This window comes from Anopheles merus, chromosome 3L, assembly GCF_017562075.2.
Source record: "Anopheles merus strain MAF chromosome 3L, AmerM5.1, whole genome shotgun sequence".
Lineage (NCBI taxonomy): Eukaryota > Metazoa > Arthropoda > Insecta > Diptera > Culicidae > Anopheles > Anopheles merus.
The window spans coordinates 9,769,692-9,791,109 of NC_054085.1; the positions used below are offsets into that span (position 1 = coordinate 9,769,692).

The 21,418-nt window shown below is 43.7% G+C and overlaps 1 pseudogene; it reads right to left on the bottom strand.

Annotated features, from left to right (window-relative positions):
* The window catches only part of LOC121598941, a 66,243-nt pseudogene extending 45,580 nt beyond the window's left edge, over nt 1–20,663 (bottom strand).
* Nucleotides 20,664–21,418: the final 755 nt, after the last annotated feature.

Here is a 21,418-nt window from a genome sequence, read left to right on the forward strand (position 1 = left end):
TTTGTTTTGTATTGACGTAGGTTTTTACTCTTGCATGTGCAGGTTTTCACGCCATGGTATGCGCGAGATACTGTATTGACCTTAATGTCCGAAATCTTTAAGATGCACTTAAAAGCGCATCTATAGTTTGTCGAAAGTCTTTTCAAAATAATAACAGATTTAATACAAACATAACCTAATTAACACTTTTGGAAAGAATTAAGACTCCCATGGTACAGTCGTTAACTCGAACCACTCAATACCATGCCCGTCATGGGTTCAGGCCTAGAATAGACCGTCCCTTCGCAACAAGGATTGACTATTCGGCTGCGTGGTGCTTAATCAAATCTCGAAAGCCTGTATAGGCCGGCATATCCGCGTGGGACGCTACTCAAATAGAAGAAGAAGACCTCAGGATCCATATAAATACTATTATTATGAAATGTACTCACAATGAAACTTGTTTAAAACGTGTCAACATACTCAACTCAACTCTCCAACGTTGAGAAGTGATTATGAGAATTAGAATCTTTTAGTATCCTCCTTCGAGATTTTTACTATTGAGCAAATCCTGCATGGCGATTTACTTTTTTGTGATTCAATTTACTATGAGTGAGTCGGCACCAAATGTTATAAAGATACTTGTAAATGCGACACGTGTCCTAAATGTAATCTTTCTGCAATATAGCCTAGAATGATTCTCTCTCGATCTGGTCTTCCACCATTTGAAAGGACACAATATCTATAAATGAGAACTTCCAAACGTCATGCCCGAAGAGATTTAATTGGTATGTCTCGCATCTGCCTTCCACATCATCAACAGAGACGGTATACATATGGACCTTCCAATGCCATGTTTCGCGTACGGGTTTGGGAACAGTTTTGATTTTGTGAGTCTATTTTAAAACCATATTACGAAGACAACAGGGATAAGGCACAGGTTAGTGACCAGGAGACATCAGGGAGCGAAGGGATGTTTACAAAACAGCAACAAAACTAAAAGTCTTCGGCAAGCTGTGTCGTATCTACTTACCGATACCATTTCGGCCGATCGTTGCCGTCGGTTGACCGTGTTGACCGGTGCCGGGTGGTGAGGGTGTCCTTGGCCGCCGCTGATCCCGCATCAGCCTCGCCTCGACACCTTGATTGCGTACGTGCGGTGACTCCGCTGATGAGGCGTTATTAATACTGCAAACGTTATCGGTCCCCATGCTCGCTACGGGAGCCATCGGGTCGGCCGGTGGGAGCGTTTGATTGCTGTCGGGCGTATCGAGCTGCCCACTGCCCGGTGCATCCGGCGGGGGTGTTTCGGCGACACTGGTTGCAGGACTGTTGCAGCCACCGAGCACCTCGACCACCTCGCTCAGCAGCGAAGGGAGCTCGGAGTCAAATTTCGAGTTCGCTGGGGCTGCCGAACCGGGCAGTACGATAATGTCATTATAGGCGGACGCGTTGGCAGGCTCGGAGATCGGCGAAAGGACCGGCGCTGAAGGTGATGCAGTACTACCGCGTGCCAGCACTTGCGGTCCTTCGAGTAGCTTTTTCGCCTTAAACAGGCGCATATTTCGAGCGCAGCTGTGAGTGTTTTTACTGTCGAAGTAACCTTCCGTTCCGTTCCGTCTTCTACCGTCTAGCGGGATGTGCCCCCGTGGGCGATAAAATCACTCTAATCACTCTCGGATCGGTCTGCGGGGCCATCGGGTAGGAAATCTGCAAACAAAGAGCGAGAGAAAATGGCCACTGATTAGTATGACTGCCCCCGTCTAACGGATAGTGAAAAGGAATTAATAGCCACCGAAGGACACCTGGCTCGGGGTGCGATACGTTAACCGGCATGCCCCCCCCCACAGAGCGGTTTGGCTACGCATGCTACGGAGTGTGATCGCATCACAGCTCACGCCCAGCGAACTGTGAAGCCGGTGCTACAACGCCCCGGAAGATGCTACATCCGCTCCGCGTATAATTTCGCACACACACACCGGAGCTTTTCCACTCCGAGAGCCTTGAGCGCGAAGGAAAAACCTAACGAGCTGGATCGAAATTATGAACAATCGTGTGCGCCTTTTGATTTCTCGGCTGGATCAAGCAAAAAAAAAGAAACAGAAAAGAAACTCAACCGCTTGTGGTGTTTTGGCACCTTGGAAACTTTGCTGTAGATGTGTCACGTTACGTCAATTTCCCATTCGATTTAAGTCTACTTTGCGGGCGCAAAAAAATAAACATGCACGTCATAACATAAACCGCTTTACGCGGCGCCTACTTTGTTATGTTCCGCGTTCAAAGTCACGCAGAATAGCGCCTCAGCAAACATCGCCACAAACGGTTGCGTCTTGCGAATTGTTTTACGGTTCGGGTGCTTTGCATGCTTTATTGTTAAGTGTGCGGCGCCGTCCGGTGACGGCACACGCAGCCACAGTTTCGGAAAAGCCTTTGATTTGGGGGTGATAATTTTGTCACCTCCTGGGGAGGAAGGGCATGAAACGGGGGATGCATCTCATGGCCACATCGTGAGGTTTTGAAGGGATGCTAGTTATACAGGGAAGTTATTTTGATTCGGGGCAAGATGAGACTCTCAAATCGATTTATGATATTTTTTTACTAAAGTTTGTCAAACAGGCAGCATTATTTTACTTATAAGACTTATAACTTCCTGTTATAACGTTTCGTTCCAAGGCGATGACGCTGGCTCGTGAAACAGGTAAATAAGCAATTTTAATTTTAATGGATCATCCATCCTTTGTTTGTTTGCATTCGTTTGAAGTTGCGCGTGGTGGCGTGACACACCCCGCTCGCTGTCTGGCGAGTGGTGAGGAACAAAATGGCATAAATAAATCAAATCTTTAAAGATGCAATCTAATGTTGAAACGTGTTTTAAATTAATGTTACATTCATCAGGTAAAGCTGTTTATTATTATTTTTGCGTAGACTGTTAATGGAGTCTTTAAGAGTCTGTCTTATCGTTTTTTATGGGTCTTTTGTATGGTTTAGTATTGTTTAGTTCCTCATTGAAAGACTAACGTCTATTCTTACACCTTTTAAAATTCCAATCTTAAAATCAGAGTTTGGCAGACAAAATTATTGAAAGAACCAGATTTAATCAGCTGAAGAGTCTTATGCCCTGGATTTTGTTTAATATTGATTGACTTTTAAAAGAAAACAAACAAAACAAAAGGAATTATGAAAAACAATTTTCTAGCTGAATTTGAAGATGAGATTTCAGATATTAAATCTTATATTGAATTTATTAAATATTGATGAGTTCGTTAGATTTAATTTAAATGTTTGTATTTCAATTTTAAAATAAAAAGAAAGGGAGATCAATGTCACTGAATTAGACAGTTGCATTGGATTTATACGTTTTTACAAAAACATATTTACTAATCCTTCTCTATCGAGCCAGACCTTTACATGCCTTCGAATTAAGATACAATATCCTAATAATAATAATAATAATAATAATAATAATAATAATTACAGTCCAGACTTTACCGACCTTTGCTCTAAGTGAGTTTCTGCTTCGATTGAAATAAAGCTCACATTAGGAAGTAAGAGTCTTACTTATTATACTTATACATTATCGGTATATTACTGCTGAAAGCTTACAGCATTGAAGTCAGAAACGCTCACAGTACCTACAGCACCATAAATATCATACAAAGCGGCTACAGGTCGTCAAGTGCAGCTCGTAAAACCATTCACGCGGCCAATAGCTAACCAGACAAAGTGGTACAAACTCTCGACTTTTAAATTCCATCTTGGCTGGCTGGTTAGTCCGGTTTCGATGAAATATATATGAAATGCCTTTTACTAATTTACTAAAAGATGAGATTAGCACTAACATTTGGATAGGAGATCACGAATATGCATTAGAGAAGAGACTGTTTTTGTATAAATTTTATGGAAAACGCTACGATGCATATTAGACGGCAAACCCACCCGAACATACGCCGCAATCCAACCGCGCAAGTCAAAAAGTAGTAATCCACGTGGGGTTTTTTATGCCGCCCGCTTGGTCTCACCACATGTTGTGCGATGTGTCGTGATCTATAATTTTCTTTCCGGTTCAGTGGCCGGTTCTGCTTTCTCTGCCCGCACAAAGCGGAGGCACAGAGGGGCAAAGGGATCTGGATGCAGTAGCAGCAGCAGCAATAACAAAAAAAGGGAGCCTCCATGTGCGCACGTGATCGTGATGCGGTCTGGGGATTATATAAAGTATATAATTTCTCCGCAAATGTCATGTCTCATTTCCGGTAAGGCAAGGCATTAGGTACGGTTCACACGAACGGCTGGCAGAATTATCTTTGGCAATTAATTTAAGCCTATTAGAGATGCACAAATTGGTCTTGGGTGCACGGAGACGGAGACAAGTGGCAGCCTCCCAGCGAGCAAAACAAAGAAAAAAAGGCACAACATGGGAGGGCTTTGCCAATGTTTCTGCGTTGGGAGCGCATGGTAAGTACATGCCAAAGCAAAAGCACATCTGTAAGCGGTTTGCTAACAAGCAGTGGCGTTAATAAATTATTTTAAATCCACCGTTTGACGTGGAAAGAAAAAAGGACACGCGCTTCGTTCCTTCTCAACTTCTTAAAGAGCAAAGAGATTCCCGCTGCCCGCCTTTTTTATTTCCTCCCCAAAACCACTTTGCTCATTCCATCACAACGCTTGTTCAGGCGCGAAAGGCGCTTTGTTTGGGTGAACATTATGCAGAAGCAAACAGCCAACCACAGGTTGCTGGCTGACTGGGCTGGCTGGATGGTGTTGTTAAAGCGATTAAAGTAAAGTTTCCCCTCGCGAACACCGGTGGCTCTCCAGGTCAGCCGAATTACAGCCGCTTTCGGTGACCCTAATGAGCGGCAGGGCCTTCTAAAGCCGGCTAGTACACTACCGAACGACGTCCTGGAGGTTTTTTTTTGCTTCTTCTGTCCCTGTCTTTAGTCCGACCCGTCCATTTGCAAACTTAACCCCTTTCCAGCCCGCAATCTATTAGCTGCGCTAATGGTGCTCGATCAATGCCGAAATCATGATGGCGAACGATCAGGCTCGGCTGATGGCTGAAGTTATCGTTAAATATTTTGCTTGCAGCTCAGCCGCTCAGGCTCGTCAGGACTGTCCGGCCGTGTTTAAGGTGCACTTGATGAGTACGCACACGACAGGCAGGGAGCGGGGGGAGAGGGCTCACACGGGGGCTCATGAGTTGAGTGACTAGTTATGAACCACTTCTACCGTTATTATTATTATTATGATGAAGTTGATGATGTTGAGCCAACGTTTACCCGGGCGCGGGCTACCCTACTCCCTAGAGGCTGGCTGATTTCGTCGGAGGATAGAGTTTTGATGCCTTCGATACCAGGAATCATGATGATGATGCGAGCAGCACCAGTGCTGTAGGAAGAGAAAGTGCTTTCAAAACATTCAAAACGTTCTCATTGGTAGCTCAAGTTTGCTTCGGCTGGGGAGTGTTCTGTACCAGGACGAGGATTTTGGAGCACTGGATTTGAGGAGTGCTTTGGTAGTACTAATGAGTTGATGTTTCAGTTACATAAATTTGTGGAAAGAAGCACTTCTGAAATGAAATTTAAATAGAACTCAAACATCATCAAGCTAAACTATTTCCAACAATTCATTTCATGCCACTGCATTAATAACAATCAACATCATTTCTTAAACTCTAACCTTACATCATGGCCTAACGGTGCCCATGCATCGTTTTTATAATTTGGATTATTAACTAGACAAATTTCAATACCTTTTCCATCGCTCCTGTACATCATCAACCCATCATCAGCCGGAACTACCGTTAGGGCCGCCGGCTTGCCTTCATTACCCATCTTCGGACCATTCAAAAACGAAATTGAACTGACAAGTAAGTAGTAGCTGTAGTGCTTCGAGGCTCCAACAACCGAGTGAAATAATGACAGATGAGTATGATGATAATGGCAGGCCCTGGTCGTGTATGGGGTAGTAGTAGTAGTAGCTGTTACGAAATGCGACTCTGATCGATGCACGCCATCAGCGCACCAAAACAAACGGGCGTACTTTCGATTTCCGTTAACATCTTTAACCCTTTTTTGTCGGCTTTGGCAGGGATGGTTGTTTGATGCAACGGAATGTTGGGATGCGAAGGCAAGGTGGGTTTGTTTGAAAAATAAGGCAAATGCACATGTTTAGCACCTGCACTCGGGACTGCGCGCACTTTCTCATTACCTCTTGAGACACTAAACGATTGTTGCGTGTGTGCAATGTGGTTTTAGTTTTCATGTGCACAGACCACAATTTGTCTTGGATGTTCGTTGGTGGGTAATTTCTCAACGTCAACGTGAATTAAAGGGAACACAAAGAAAGGAGCGGGGCTTCAAAAGTGTGAAAATTGATGTGAAATGTCAAACCCTATTACGAGTCTAATTGCCGAGATGTACGCGAGCAGCTAGCGCAAATATTGAACCGAACATCGGGAAGGCCAGCGGGTTAAATCGCTGGCTTCAGGTTCGTGTGAACATTTTTCTTGCCCCGTGCATCGATCATAAATCAAAGCAATTTGTGTGTCTGTGTGATTTTTTTTGTTTCTCCTATCTTTTCAGCTCTTCTAAGTTGGTTTTTGGGAGTGCGATGATGATGATCATCCACAAGCGAGTGGTTTTAGTGCCGGTTGAATGTCTTTTTGATCTAACCAAGTTCTGTGAGGAATTTTGGAGTTTGCGGTTTTAAGGGTGCACTATACTTGGAAGGAAGCTTAGCAGGTTAGGGTTCATTTTTGGAACTAATTGAAATCGTTGTTTTAGTATTTTTTTGGTCTTGTTTGTTTTCCTTCATTGATTATTTAAAATATTGACTTAAAATGATCCTCAAGAGAAATTCTTGAATACAAACAATTGATTAAGAAGCAACTTATAACATTGCTTAAGTATAATTACGGTTAAAGCATGTAGTTTTACATTAAATGGATGAATGAATTGATGGGATTTAAAAAATACCCTGGTAATTTTATTTTTGTAGCAATCGATTAATAAATGATTTTTGAAAAAATTCTATTTACTTTCTGTTTAATCAGTAAAGCTCTTTTTATTTACTATTCTTAGTTACTTCTTGGTTTTATATATTTTGCTTACTCAATGCCTATTATTATTAATGCTAGTAATAAGTTAAGGCTTGTTAAACAATATATAGGTTAGTCTTTGATAAGAGTATAACTGAATAGAATAAATAATTACAATTTTAATGATAGTAAAATGCTACACATAACACGTAATCTCCGCTGGTCAAGGCATGGGCGTTTCCGAAGACAGCCCTAAAGCATTGCCACTGTGCTTCAAAGCTAACAAAATAAACCATAATATTATATCATACCCTTAATCCAATCAATGCCTTACGAAATTACCTTCATCTCATTTCCAAACATTATTGTCCTCCTTAACTGCTCCCTTGTTTACCATTCCGCATGCCGGTAATATCCCATTCTCTTGTGCCAACAATTCCGTTGCAATGTTTGCACACAAACACACACAATTCGGTTACGATAATCGGATTTCGACCGGATGAGCACCGATCATCCGCGCAGTAGATCACCGCCTTTTAATCCGCCGATGATTCAAAACAACCCGACCCGGCTGGCCCGACGCCATTAGGACTGGGCAAACCGGGTCCCACCAGGGGCGGCAACTTTTTTGGGTTGCTGCCGCTGCTGCCACCGCTGATTACGGGTAACAGGTTTTCGGTGTTTCGTAATTTTACTCCGCCAAAAACCCGCTGCGATAATGTGGATGCGGTTGTCTGTGTTTGTGTGCGTATGTGTGTTTATGTTTCTTTTAAATTTGTTTCACCTTCCTCCGATCTTTTCCCAGCGCCTGGAGAAGGAAGCCGTTTGCTGGAGCTTTTGCTTCTCCGCGAGCGTTCGTGCGATCGTCTTGGCATCCTATCAGGCCCGATGATGTCATACCGCGACAATCCGCGCCTGAAGGAATCGCAGAAGTTTCCTTTTTTCCCCCTTCACGTACCAATCATTTTCATTGTGCCCGCAGATGGCGGGTGCAATCAAATTTCGATGGAGCACTTTTAGCGCAATGTTCTTGGGGCGCCTTAAGGGCGGTCAGGAATTCTCCTGCGATTCGAAAGTAATAGTCCATTTATTTGCTAAAAGCTTAACACCCACCGCTCACTGGACGGACGGTGCGGACAATTGATATTCGGTGCACACACGCACACTTGTGGCGGGCTGTGTCGGATAATGAGTGGGTACCGGCGACTGAGCGTCAACTCCTCCCAGCCGAATGGGGCAAATAGCTCTCGCTGAAACTTGCCCGATGGGAGCGATTTTCCTTAAGGACACAACTTTTGCTGCGCATAATTAGGTACCATAAAAGACAATGGCACACAGTGTGCGGGGAGGGCGCATCGGGCACGCAAAACTGTCGCCAGTTGAACGGTACAGGGTAACCACCGGCTGGTAATCGTAATAATTATAGCACTAATTATAATCATCATAATGGCAACTATTACGAACGAGAGCATCTTGTTGTCGCTGTCGGTACGTCGCAGGGTTGATTAGGGCCATGGCATGGGAGGTTCCTGGTGCTAGTGACGAGGGGGTAAGACTAAGAAGAAGCCTGAATATAAGCCACAGCAGTTAGAGAGCAGCGCATTTATTTAGCGCTATTTTGCTAAAAAAGATCTTCAGCTTCACTAATCTTCACGAGTGGAAACAACAAGAAGGTAAGGAGATATTCCCTTCGGTTAGCTAGCGAGCAAAAACTTCCGATGCTCGCTTCTACCTTTTGGTGGAATCTTGAAGTCATCCCGCGTCCGTCCATTGCAGCTGACGATGACGAGTCAGAACTTGGGATCGTTTCCATTCCATTCGCGGATTAAGTGACCGAACGTGGAACACACTTGATGGTGGAGAAGCGCAGGAAGAAGAAATGCCAGCACGAAAGAGAGAGATAGAGAGAGGGAATGCAAGAGCAGAAACTCAACACAGAAGATCGTTAGCATAATTTTCTGTCACATTCTTTGACGAACGGATGGGATGAACATGGGCCAAGCAACACTCTAGTGGTGGTGCAATTTGCAATTGGTGGTATATTTTTTTCTGCACTTCTCTCTATCCTGTCTCCATCTTACAAATGCTGAACCTTTTTTCCACTATTATTCCACCTTCAATTTAGCGAAGAAAGCTCTTTTTTTCGCTCGCGCTCACCACCCACAATCATTAGCGTGTCTTTTTCTTTATTGCTTTGGAGCGATGTAGCTTGCAGCAGCAGAAGAGAAGAGTGAGCTACGGAAACATACCCCCGTCTCCAGAATGCTACAGTTTGGTAGGCCGAATGGTTGTAAAGTTCCATTATCATACTGCCCTCACGGGTCGGACAGCACGGAAAACCCGGCTAGATACGGCAAAAAACCAGCCACGGGGGTTACGGGGCGAGCAATTTTGATTAAACATTGATGACTTTCAATTCACCGTGCGGCTGGGACCGGGGGTGTGGTTAAAGGAAGCTGGAGACGCTGGGACCGGTAGAATCCAATGGGTCGAACCGGTTTTTTGTTGCTTCGAAAGTGGCAAGAAACTGCGAACGCCACGAGCCGGTGGTAGCGCGTATCGTAAGACGGCATGTCGGTTCGCAGCAGTAACCACCATAACCATCACGGTTGTCCTATGGCTTATCTAAAGCTTTTTCTAGGCTTGTTGTTGTTCTGCTGCTTTGTTTTTGCCACTTGCTCCGTGGGCGACTGAAGCTTAATTTGTTGGGCTTGTGTTTTTTTGGTTTGTTCATCCGTTTACATGACGCTGTTCCTTTTGAGGCTCTCGGAGTTTTTTGCTTTCTTATTCGCGTACAATAGATAAGACACAAGTTTGTTAGAAGAAGTTAAGCGATACAATGATGGAATTTGATGTAGAATGTGAAACAAAGAACAAAAATAGGAAACTTTGTTCAACAAAGCAAGAAGAACATTAATAAAAAGAGAAAAAGAAAAGAAAAAAATATAAAGCAAATGTAAAGCGAAAACAGACAAAGAAAATAGATAAAATAAAAAATGATATGCAAAATTAACAGAAAACAAGAAATAATAATAACAAAGAGGTTTTCCAAAATATAAGAAACAATAATCTGACTAAAAATTAGCACGTTCAACAGAAATGAGAGTAAACAAAACAAAACAAGAAAGTGAAATGAACAAGAGACAAACAACTGAAGCGGACATACAAAGAAGAACACTTTCCCTGCTTGTGTACACACATTCTGGGTGAGTTCTTCATGCAATTTAAAGTTAAAATTAAGCTGCCAATTCGTTAATGTAATGGAGCTGATGCCGAGTTTAGCGCTTGCCCTCATCTTCGCGGTAAGCCACCAAACGAAGAAACCGCGAGAGAGTGAAAACTCCATCTTCAAATTAACACATCATTCTCGGAAAGCGAATTTTCACCCGACGATTTCGCTTGTTGTTCGTGATAAAATGCACCAACAGCTTTAACGCTTAGCCCGGTCCGCTGTAGCTCTCCCTCGCTCACCACCCAACTCACCGCATGCTTGAGAAGCTTTCCTTCGGTGCTGCGAATTCTGGTGAAATTCAAGTAATTTCTCTCTCTCTCTCTCTCTCTCCCCCCTCCGTGCTCCTCGTTGGACAGGTTTCACCCCTTCTTCGTAAATACTTCCACACCGCACGACCGGCTCATGGGCTGACCTTGACGTGGTCCGTTGTGTGCATATGGTGTGTTTGTGCGTGTGATGCACGGTGAAAGAAGAACCCGCTTTCGCTGCATCGCTCTGGAGCGGGCAGGGCAGTAAGCATACATTTCCACCTATAGCGATGCTCGTTTCACCATTTGATGTGCTTTTCTCCCAGTGCCCATACATACATACGCTCACACTCAAGCGTCACGTGATAAGCTCAACCGGGTGTTGCCTCGTCTCTAACCAATCAATCGCTGAACGCCGTTGGCCGGTGGTTGCTCCAGCTTCCAATCTGTTCCGTTCCAGCCAGCCCCTCGGTGATCTTTTTTCACCCGCTTCGTCTTTTCCCCGTTCAGGCGCCACTCTCGTACCGGTTGGCTGCGAGCGTACGAGCATAGGCACGGGCGCATATCGTACGTGCGTGGTGCATTTCCAGGTCGAACGGAACGGCTAATTGAATTGTTTTCACTTTTCAGCGTCAATTTGCGGGCAGCAGCGGACAGGCGGCGGCGAGTGCCGTTGATTGGTACACAATCAGTCACCGCGGGCACCGGACATTCCCGGAGCCGGATGCGCCGCGTACAGTATATGTTTGTGTTTTGTGTGGCAACACTAGCGCGTGTGATTAAACATTCGCCATTTGCAGGGCGAGCTATAGAGCAAATTGGCATTGCGAACAGGAGAGAGAGAGAGAGATGCCATGGAAAATCGTCCGCTCGGTATGCGTATGTGTGTGCACAATTTTTGCAAGGAAAACAAATCAATCAACGGCGGTAGCCTTTCTTCTTCTTTTTTTGGGCTTTCTTTGAGCTTATGGAAACGAGCGATGATGATGATCCTGATGTGCAGGCGATGATTTTCCAGCGCCGAAAAGAACATCTGTTGAAAACGGGGTGCTTTCGTTTGCGAGTTGATTGATAGCTTTGTGATAGAGGGTTTGTTCTTTTTTTTTGCTGTTGTTTGCTAGACGGACACATTTTAAAGCAGATGTTGAACGACTGCACATCACGTAGCCGTTTGTAGGTTGGTTGGAGATCGGAGGCTCTCATATCGTGGGGAGAGTTTGGACTAACAAGTGATAATGACTTTACCGTCGTTAGGTGTTGATTTGTAGCATTAGCCATCGCCTGCCGGCGTGTAGCGTGATGTGATTATGAATCGGTACGTGGTGCCTTAATTATATTTTAATGCATTATGCATCGAGTGCGTAGAAGCTGAAAGTGGCGTTTGACTGCGTTGCATCATTGCTTTTGTTTTGGCTTATTAATATCTCATTCAATATGACAAATATCTTACTATTTTTAATTTTCACGTTTGAAGGATGTTTTTTTAACTTAATCCTTTTTTTCATTTATACTGCAAGCAGCTTTGAGGGATGTCTTTTAACAAAATCGCTTTAGGCGGATTTTAGACAATTTTGCAAATACAGTGCACTACAAAAACCGTTTTACAGGTGTTTTCAAATGTTAGAAATATTTTGGCACACAATATAGAGACATTCGGCCCAATAACAAGGCCGAGCAAGGGAATCATTGCGTCGTACTCAAGGTGTTGGTCTTCATACTCCAGAGAAAGCCTTTATATTGGGTGCCAAAGTCTTTCTAGCGATTGAAAACTGAATACTAAATAAATAGCTAATAGAAAATAACAATTTAGGCATCTACTTTATCTCGGTCGACATCCTTCCACGCTAGAAAAAATGTATTCGGATTTATAGAAATATTTTTACAAAATATCAGGTATATACAATGTACTGCGGTTTTTTTAAGTACTAAAACCCCAAACACGCAAGTACAGGGCGTTCTGTTCTTTGTACGGTAGTGCAGGTGAACGATTTTTGCACCATGCAAAGGCGCACGCTCCAAACATGTTTGAATTTTTTCACATTTGAGGTTAGATGATAAGTTTGAATTTTAGACAGCATGTTTACGACATGTAGAATGAGGTTTGGTGAAAAATGAGGATATACAAAAATATACTTTTTTAAATGCATTAGCAAAGCTGAAAAATCTTGTTTTAGTGCATTTTTTTCAGCTTGTAATAAAAAAGGAACTAAAACAAGAAAGGATTTTTTTCATTAAAAGTGAATCAATTTTCGTGCACCTACTGCACAAATCTCATTATGTAAAAATAAGACAAAAGATGGGGAAAAATGTAATTTGGAAATTTTTTAAATGAAATGATAGGACTTTAATGTTACATATTTTTATTAACTATTTATTTAGCTTTATAATAAACATTCTGCTGTTTTGCGGCTGTTCGATTATCCGTGTTATTGAGTAATGATAGTTCAATACAAAGGAAACTTTGCGTGCTGAGGATGATATTTGAAAAAAAAAAAAAAACGATTATCAGAGTCCCGATGAGCCTAAATAAACGGCGCTGCAATGTAATTTCAAATCGTAGGCTTGTTCTATGTGTGACGAGTAGGCAATATTGCTTGTGAGAATTCCTAATAACAGTTTTTGAGTTTTTGTTGCAATGACTACACTTTAAAGCAGGTTGTTTGTTATTTATCTTTATTCAAATAGTTTATAAAGAGCAGATAATTAAATGCGATTTAAATGCAATAAAATGCGTTTTTGTTTCTAGAAAAAAATACTAAATTTAACACGACACCGAAGAGCAGGTCTAACAGTGTAATGGTGAGCTGGTCATGCTAACTCAAAGCAGGTAGAGATCTCATTCTGGCTGATTATTTAAAAGCCTCTCATACAAAAAAAACGTAATCGTTGATATAATGAATGTGTTTTGTTTGTTTAATATTTGATTCATTTATTTCTGGTAAGATATGAGATGGACCGACTGTAAAGAGATGGACCGACCATACAATAATAAAAATACATAAAACACAATACAAAAATCAAAATATACGAGATATAAAAAAATACAGTTAGTAGCTTCACTATCGAAAATATACTAAACAATCTTAGGATAAAAATGCTAGAGGATTAAAAAGCTACAAATTGAGAGATTGAAATTTTTTTTCAATTTTTCTTTTTTCAAAACTCACGAAAACCACTTTCCAACCATTTTACAAAATTTAACAAACGATTCAAATGTAGCATTTTACCACTCGCTTTGATTTTGAAGCACAAAATATATGCTCGACTCTACACACCAGCAAAAAGACTGCAAAACAGTACGAGCCAAAAGCATCCGAACTGGTTAAACAAAATGTAGGAAATCGATCAAAACTTGTTGCTCGCTACTACTCGCCAATGAGTGCAGAGGATAAAAAAACACAGACAGCATTAATGTTTAATACCGAAACAACACGAGGAAGAGAAACAGTAGAAAACTCCCCAGACACTGCTCGCTTCCATACGCATCGACAGACATACGCACTTTCCACCAGCACTAATAAACCGGAAAATGTTTCACACTCGACCTATCGTTTTGGTTGGCGGGGCTGCCTTTTTTGCCGCTTGCAATTCGAACGTGTACCAAAGCGAACAGGGATCGAACACCAATTTCTCACGCCCCGCCAGTGCTTCGATTCGGAGTGTAAAAGGTGATCTGTCACCGGGCACAGGAAGTACAGCGTCCGAGCAACATTTCAGCACGTACCAAAATGGTTTGTGTGGTCGTGGTTTTTCCTTCGCGGAGCGGTGTGTCACTTGCGGATCAATAAGGAAAGGGTGCATGGAGTTGGCATGAGGCAGAGGAAAACCAAAAACCATCCACGGATGATGGCATAGTGTAGCAGCATCGAACGTGCACGGCCTGTGTGGATGGTGCTGATGATAGTGGTGAAAGAAATCGGTTCGTTAACCGTAATTAGAAAGTGTCTATCGATTTCATCAGGGCCGACGAGGGCCACCCTGCCACATGGGTGAGGCGTGTTAAGATTTTCCTCTGCGTTTGCCTGCATATGTTAAAGGGGGGAAGCGGCAGGGAGACATACCGAAACGGGAGGAGGGGTGTGCTGGTCGATACGGAAAAGTTCACTTTTGATGAATGATGATAATGAATATCGGTTGGCTCTGGAGAGGTCCGCTGGGCTGTGGTCGAGTTCGATGGACTCACTTAATTATGTCATAATTTATTCATTGCCACTTCGTACTTCCGTTCGAGGAGCCGGAAAAAGGGTTAGAGGTGAAAACGGGCGTACATCTCCTTGCACAAGCTCCTAGTGACATCCGGTGGGCATGGTTTCGAGCCCCGTTCGAGTGCAAAGTTGATGCTTTTGCGCCTTAATTGAGCAATTGAACTCCCACTGCCGGACGGAAAATAATGATCGATTGAGGGCGAGAGGCGCCTCGGGGACAAAAGAGGGTGAACGAAATGGGTTCTTAAAAGTTCCCGACGACACCCACAACACTTTGCACAAATGACCAATAAATAATTGCTGCACATTAATGCGGGTACGGGAGACAGTGCGAGCATCGAATGCCGTTTATGAGCAGATCACTTTGTGGAGTTTGGGGGCGATGGGAAGAGGACAATGAAACGATTTTAGCATGGAAAGCCTCGGGACGACTACATCGGAAACTGTTAAATTATTGCCCACTCAAACACACACACACACATAGGAGCAGGAACGGAACACAGGATAGTGAATTGTGTGCAATCAACAGCACAAAAAAGCGAGCCCAAACCACCGAACGGACGAACTCATCGGTACGGTACGCAATTTAATAGCGTCCGGAGAGTACTTGGGGCCAGTTTAAAAAAGAAAGGGAGGAGCGTCGTTTGGTTTTGTCGCTTGCGTTGCGGTAAAATATATTGCAATAACCCTCAAGCGATGTCTGAGATACGAGCTGAGGCCGAGGAAAGGGGAAAAAAGCAATCGCCGGGGTGTAAAAATTGGGAAATCGTTCTCGTTTTCCGTATCCAGTGGGTCCCTGTGTGAGAGCATCGAAGCATTAGGGATGGTATTAATCTCGTTACAACTCGGTTACGATGCACTTACTTACCAGTCGGAAAGCATCGAGAGAAGAGCAGTTAGGGCAGTTACATAAATCATACCTTCGATACAGTCAACCGCTGTGGGGCTGCTTGATCGAGAATACAGTGCTGGTTGGGGGTGAATATCCCTGGAGGACACTCCCACGGAGGTAGGTGGGCGATTCCTTTTAACCGATTCTACCATTAGTACCCGCAAGCATGATAATTCCGATGGTCAAATGACTGTAACCGTGTGCTACCCAGTGGTCGGTCCAATTTCTTTCACTAAATCATCAATCTCTGCCGAAAGCCAAGCCCTTTCGGGCTGGATTGCCAGTGCTCATTGCCGCCATCGGACGCCACTGTAACACGAGACCGAGATGGCTCGAGAAGCGGCGTGTGCATTATTGGTCTTCGTCGTCGGCCACCGATTCTGCAGTAATTGGATTAGTCGTGCTCGTCGACTGCATTTGTTGTTCGCTTTTCCGCCGACCGCTCAGCCTTGAGCGTCAGCCGTGCCGCATGGGGGTTTAGTGCAGTGACGTCCCTGCCAAATCCAAAACCCACTGATGGCAGGCGATGGTGTGTGCAGGCTCGTGATAAAATGCATGTTGCAACATTGCAACCTCTTCCTGTGGTGTCTCTCCCCCACACACACATACACATACATAGACACACTGTGAGTGAGAATAATCGGACAAACGGTTGGCCACAGCGGCGTGTGTTTGGCATTTGGCGGATTTGTGCCTATCCCTAGGACTAATTCGCACTGCCAATGGTTCGCTTCTGCAAAGGCAAGCAACATACCGTACCGTTCCAGCTGACCTAGAAGCCGACGTCTTGCCGCATTGCCGTAAGACAGGGCAGTAAGACGGATTTCGGACCTAACTGAAACCGTTGTTCGGACCAGTGCGGTCAAACGGGCGCGCAGCAAATGGGTATAATATAATCGAATGTGCTTGGCCCCGGCTAGAAGTTCGTCCCGGGCCGGGGAGTCATAAAAGATAAACCCGTTTTTACCCCACTAATTATCACATTTGTAACTGTAGCCGGCTGGCGGGATGCGTTCGGTCTGTGTGTGTGAAAGAGAGAGAGAGAAAAACGGAAAAAGGGGAAAGATACGTAAATCATCTCAGCGCTCGCCGGTTTTTGGGGTGTATCGCACCCCGACAGTTGTTCAACTGTTTGATTTGTTACGCCGGTAGAGTGGCTTCCACCGACCCATTCTTACGATCTTGCTGCCTGATCCGTTCCTTGGGAAGCGGAAAAGGGTAAAAGCGATCGAGCTTCTTTAGATGGTGCCGTGTGCGGTAGAAGTTTTCAACAGTTGATTAGGTTTGATGATGAGATGATTGCCTAGTGAATGCAGTGGGATCTGAGGGGTTTGAAGGGATGGAAGGAGGGCATTATCCTACCAACCGTCGTGGTTTGCAGTTTGATGATTGACGACCGAGAGAAGAGGATCATCATTTAAAGCTCGTTGCGTGAGAATGTTAAGCAATTAATTTGATAGCCATCTTGTAAGATTGAGGACAAGGGCAAGATTTATTTGAATTTAATTCGCTTTTGAAGAGCTTTCAGTTACTTTCTATTCTAATTTCTCAGAATGCTAAATCTTTTGATTTTTCTTTAGTTTTATTTTTCGAATAATGCGCTTGAATTCTTCATATTTCAGATTGTTCCTTAATTAATCAAATAAAATCTGCTTGAAAAACATTAAAATAGATTAAAATTAACTGACAAATAGCAAAGATTTTACATGTATCACAAACGTTTTTTATCATTACAGATGGTTCTTTCGAATTGAACTGATTTTTATAATATTTTATAACATAAATTAAGTTTTTTCAAAACTATTTTCACCAATTCGTTTATTAAAAAAGCTAAAATTCTTAAAAAAAGATTTAATGTTTTTATGGTTGCAAAATAAATTTGTAACAATCGATTCGATTTTTCGCACTATGAAACAATAAAATTTGGAACTAAAACTACTCCTCGTTTCGTAAAAAAAATCGCTCCCAAAATGACCAATATCGGCGCGGTAATAAAACGTTACTTCCAAAAACCTTCGCATTTTTTGGCACAATCAATTCTTTCGAAAACAAAACCCCCTCCCGTCAATGGCAAGTCCGAACGAAACCGAGGTCTGCGTATGAGCATTATTTAATTTTAATTTATTTCTACTTATTGCCCGGTAACTGTGCCTCCCGGCGAGGCGCCGTAAACGATTCCCGTTTCGAGATCATGAAAATTCATCACAGTTTATCGCACGCCGGTGGGTGGGGGTACAACGAACCGATAGATCGGTTTCAAAACCCCCGACAAAAGCACAATTTTTACGCCCCCAGGAATCTTTGCCGGACGCGAAAAAAAAACGACTGGAAAAAGATGGAACTGTGAGTATAAATTGGAGATCTACGCAGAGAGAGGAAAAAACCGATTAAATTTCCATCCACAAGTGTGCGACTTATCGGTTACGTGCGTGTGTGTAGAGTTTTTTTGTGCGATTGGGACACTTCAAGAAGTACCAAAAAAGTATGTTAAATTGCTGAAAAAAAAACACCTCAGCCAAAGCTTACGGTTTGATGGATAGAGCGCTTCACGCCGGCCGTAGCAGAGACAGAATTGGTGGTGGGCCATAAACCATGCCGAAATGGAGCATGCTTGGCTCGCTATGCGTGTGTGTGTTTGGGAATGTGAGGCAAGAGACACTCAGAGGCGTTTGTAAGAAAACACCGCAAAACCGAGGCGAAACCAGCAAAGCGCGAACTCAAGCACTCGCGGTGCATACATTCGAACGCCCTGTGCCCTCCCAGCGGGTGTGCGTATTGGCGCGATTTATTTAATGTGGTTTTCTGCTGTTGTTGTTTTTTTTGTTTTGCCTGCCTGCTAAAAGGTAAATCAATCTAATACTGAAATCGTCAAACGCGCTGCTGAGATTGCTGAGCATTCTTGCAGCACATTAGCACCAGCAAATCGATTAGTTCATGCAGTTTCGCAGCTCTTTCGTAGTGCCAGGGTGCCTTCTACTCTTCGAACCTGTTCATGGTGCCGGTTTTTTTATATTACAAATAGCAGCCTAGGCAAGGTATTTTCCCGCACGGCGAGTAGCAAAAGGGGTAGCGCCAGCAAATGTTTGATCTGATTTCTTTTATTGCTTTACAGTCGAGCTTTATTTCAAGCATCGACTAGCTGGAACTTGAGTTGGAAGTAGGAGTAAAAACTACATAAAAACCTCTCGAGGCCAAAGAAAGCAAAATGTGAACAAGAAAACTTCCACAAAGTTTGCGCCAACGAAAGCACTCCGTTAGGAAAGGCTGGAAAAAAGGTGTTTATAGCTGTTGATGTTGCTGCTGCTGCGGCTACTTTTTCTACTTCCAACCCACCCATGGCATGCGTTCGGTTTCGGTATTAGTTTGTTTAACAGACGACATAAAATGTGCCAATATATGCGCCCGCGTGTGTATGCACAGGATTCAATCAACGATGCGTCCCATAAATGTATTTACTGATGCAAAAAAAGAAAAGTCCTAACAAAAAAGCTCTTCCCGGGAACTGGGGTTTTCCCTCTCCCCATTTCACAAATCAATTCATGTGTCATTCCACAATGGAGCTCCGTTGCGCTTTGTTTGATTGAGAAAATAATTAAGTTTTCGATGGAATTTTCATTTATTGCGCTGTGAATGAGCATCGATCCTGGGACGCGGCTCGGCCACTGCCATTCGATGGGCCAATGCTGGGGATGGTTGTCAATATACAATGGTGGAAAAAGGGGTTGTTGCTGAGTAAGCAATTCGAGGGTTTTTAATTAACAAAATCCTATGAACGGCATTGATTTTAAAAGGGTCAAAACATTGAAACGGGGTCGATTTATTTGCGTACCGGGCTGTTTTTTCAACAGAATGAAACTAATGTTCGAAAATAAGTTTATTAAACGTTCTGTGAAAATGGATTTGACCCCTCCTCTTGCAAAACAATCGCATTCGACGAAATTAATGCAATAAATAATTCATTCGCAATTCACTCACTTTTCCCCGAATGTGTAGATTATGCACTGTAATCTCAACCTACCTTAGCGTGTTATAGCAGTGATGGAAATTCACCCGGCAGGGGAGCCCGTACTAGTAGAATCGTTATTTTTCCAGGAAAAACTGCTATCAGCGTGTTGCGTTGAGAATAAAACTTTTATAAATTTTCTCTTTTTTTTGCACCTCCACTCCCGCGAGAGAGCGATTCTTCCGGGCAGAATATTTTGTTCACTCGTGCACCTAATCCTGCCACGCGTTAAGCCCGTTCGCCCGAATAAGCCTTTGCGTACGGAGAAGAGATCAATTTTCACACCCCGTTTCTAATCACACTCACCTCACTAACGCACACAAAACGCATCCCGCGCTCGAACGCCCAAACCTTCGCCTTCACGCACGTGTTTCGGTGGAAAATCACGCGATTTTTTTTGCACGCTGCACACAGCAAAACCCGTATCGCAATTTCACGCGCTAAACTTTTGATGCCGGGGCTTAGATTCGCGCTCGTGCCAACGACACACACCCTCCCGCGCGCACCGTAACGTGATCGAGCCGACTGAAGCACTGTAGAAACACGCACGCCAACACTGGACGCACAAAGACAGAATAGAGGAAAAACAAAAACGCACTCACACCCGACCACAGCCACGCAAAAATAGTTAAAATACCAACGGTCGTCTTAACGTCACCCCAGGCACCCCCAGGGCTCACTGAAAGCGCGTGGTTTTCCTTCGCAGACTGATTATGTGTATCGCAGTACGTACGTACAATAACAACAGCACCACACCACACAACATCAGCAACACTCACGCGCACTAATGCTAATTCGGTCTGCAAGCTTCGGTCGAGGTTTGGGCTTAATTCTTCGACACTCGTTTTTTCCTTCGTTCGTACCGCGTTGTACCAGCAAAGGGCGAAATGCGTGTTTGAAAGTGTACTGGTGTGTGTGTGGGGTTGGTTTTGTGTTTTCTGTGTGTTGTTCCACCCAGCCCGTGGTGGTTCGTTGTTCGATTTTTTTTGTTATGTTTCGCTTGCTCAGCTTTTCTCTCTCTACCGCAACGGGACCGACGGGACCGACCGTGCAGGTGATGTTTGCCTTCGAAGGCACAGCCAAAGACTGAGGCGCGTTTCGCGCGGACGAACTGCGAGTAGCCGCGAGTAGAAGATCGCTCGTGTGGCCCCTTTTCCTCTCCTGCCTTCGCCGATCAACCGCCAGCAAAGGGGGAACCGATCGGTGCTGATCTGACATGATCGTGGAGCCAGGGAGGGTTTCCGATCGGTGCTCGCAGCTCTGATGCTGTGCTGTTTGGTTTTAGGTGGATTTAAAGAACAATATGTTTTAATTTTATTCGGAAAGTACATTACAAAAAATTATCGCATAACACGTACTAAATCATCATATAACATAAAATATTCTAAAAATAAACTTCCACAATAATTGAAAAGTTTGCGTTACAATAGTCTGCCTCTTAATTGCATGGAGATAACTTGATTGTATCATTGGAAATTTGTAAAAATAAGCTTTATTTTGTTTTTTTTTTAAATTAATGTTTTGATATTTTTATGCATTTTTTGTAAAATTCTAATGAATTTTTCAAACATTATGTATGTCCAACGCTTCCTCCACTGTGACACTGAACAGCACGTTCTCTGCTGCTCCTCGGCCGGTCCACTTCACGCGTGCTTTTGGATGGCTTCGTGACTCGTTCTCTCGGCCGGTGGAGCGAAGATGGAGAGAATGAAGGAAAGCGAGCAAAACAACCAACACCCTCAAACCCCCCCCCCCCAGACCAATCCAAAGCACGCGGAATGCGATGTCAATGTGCTCTACAAAGGGCTTCTCCGGGTTGTGCACGT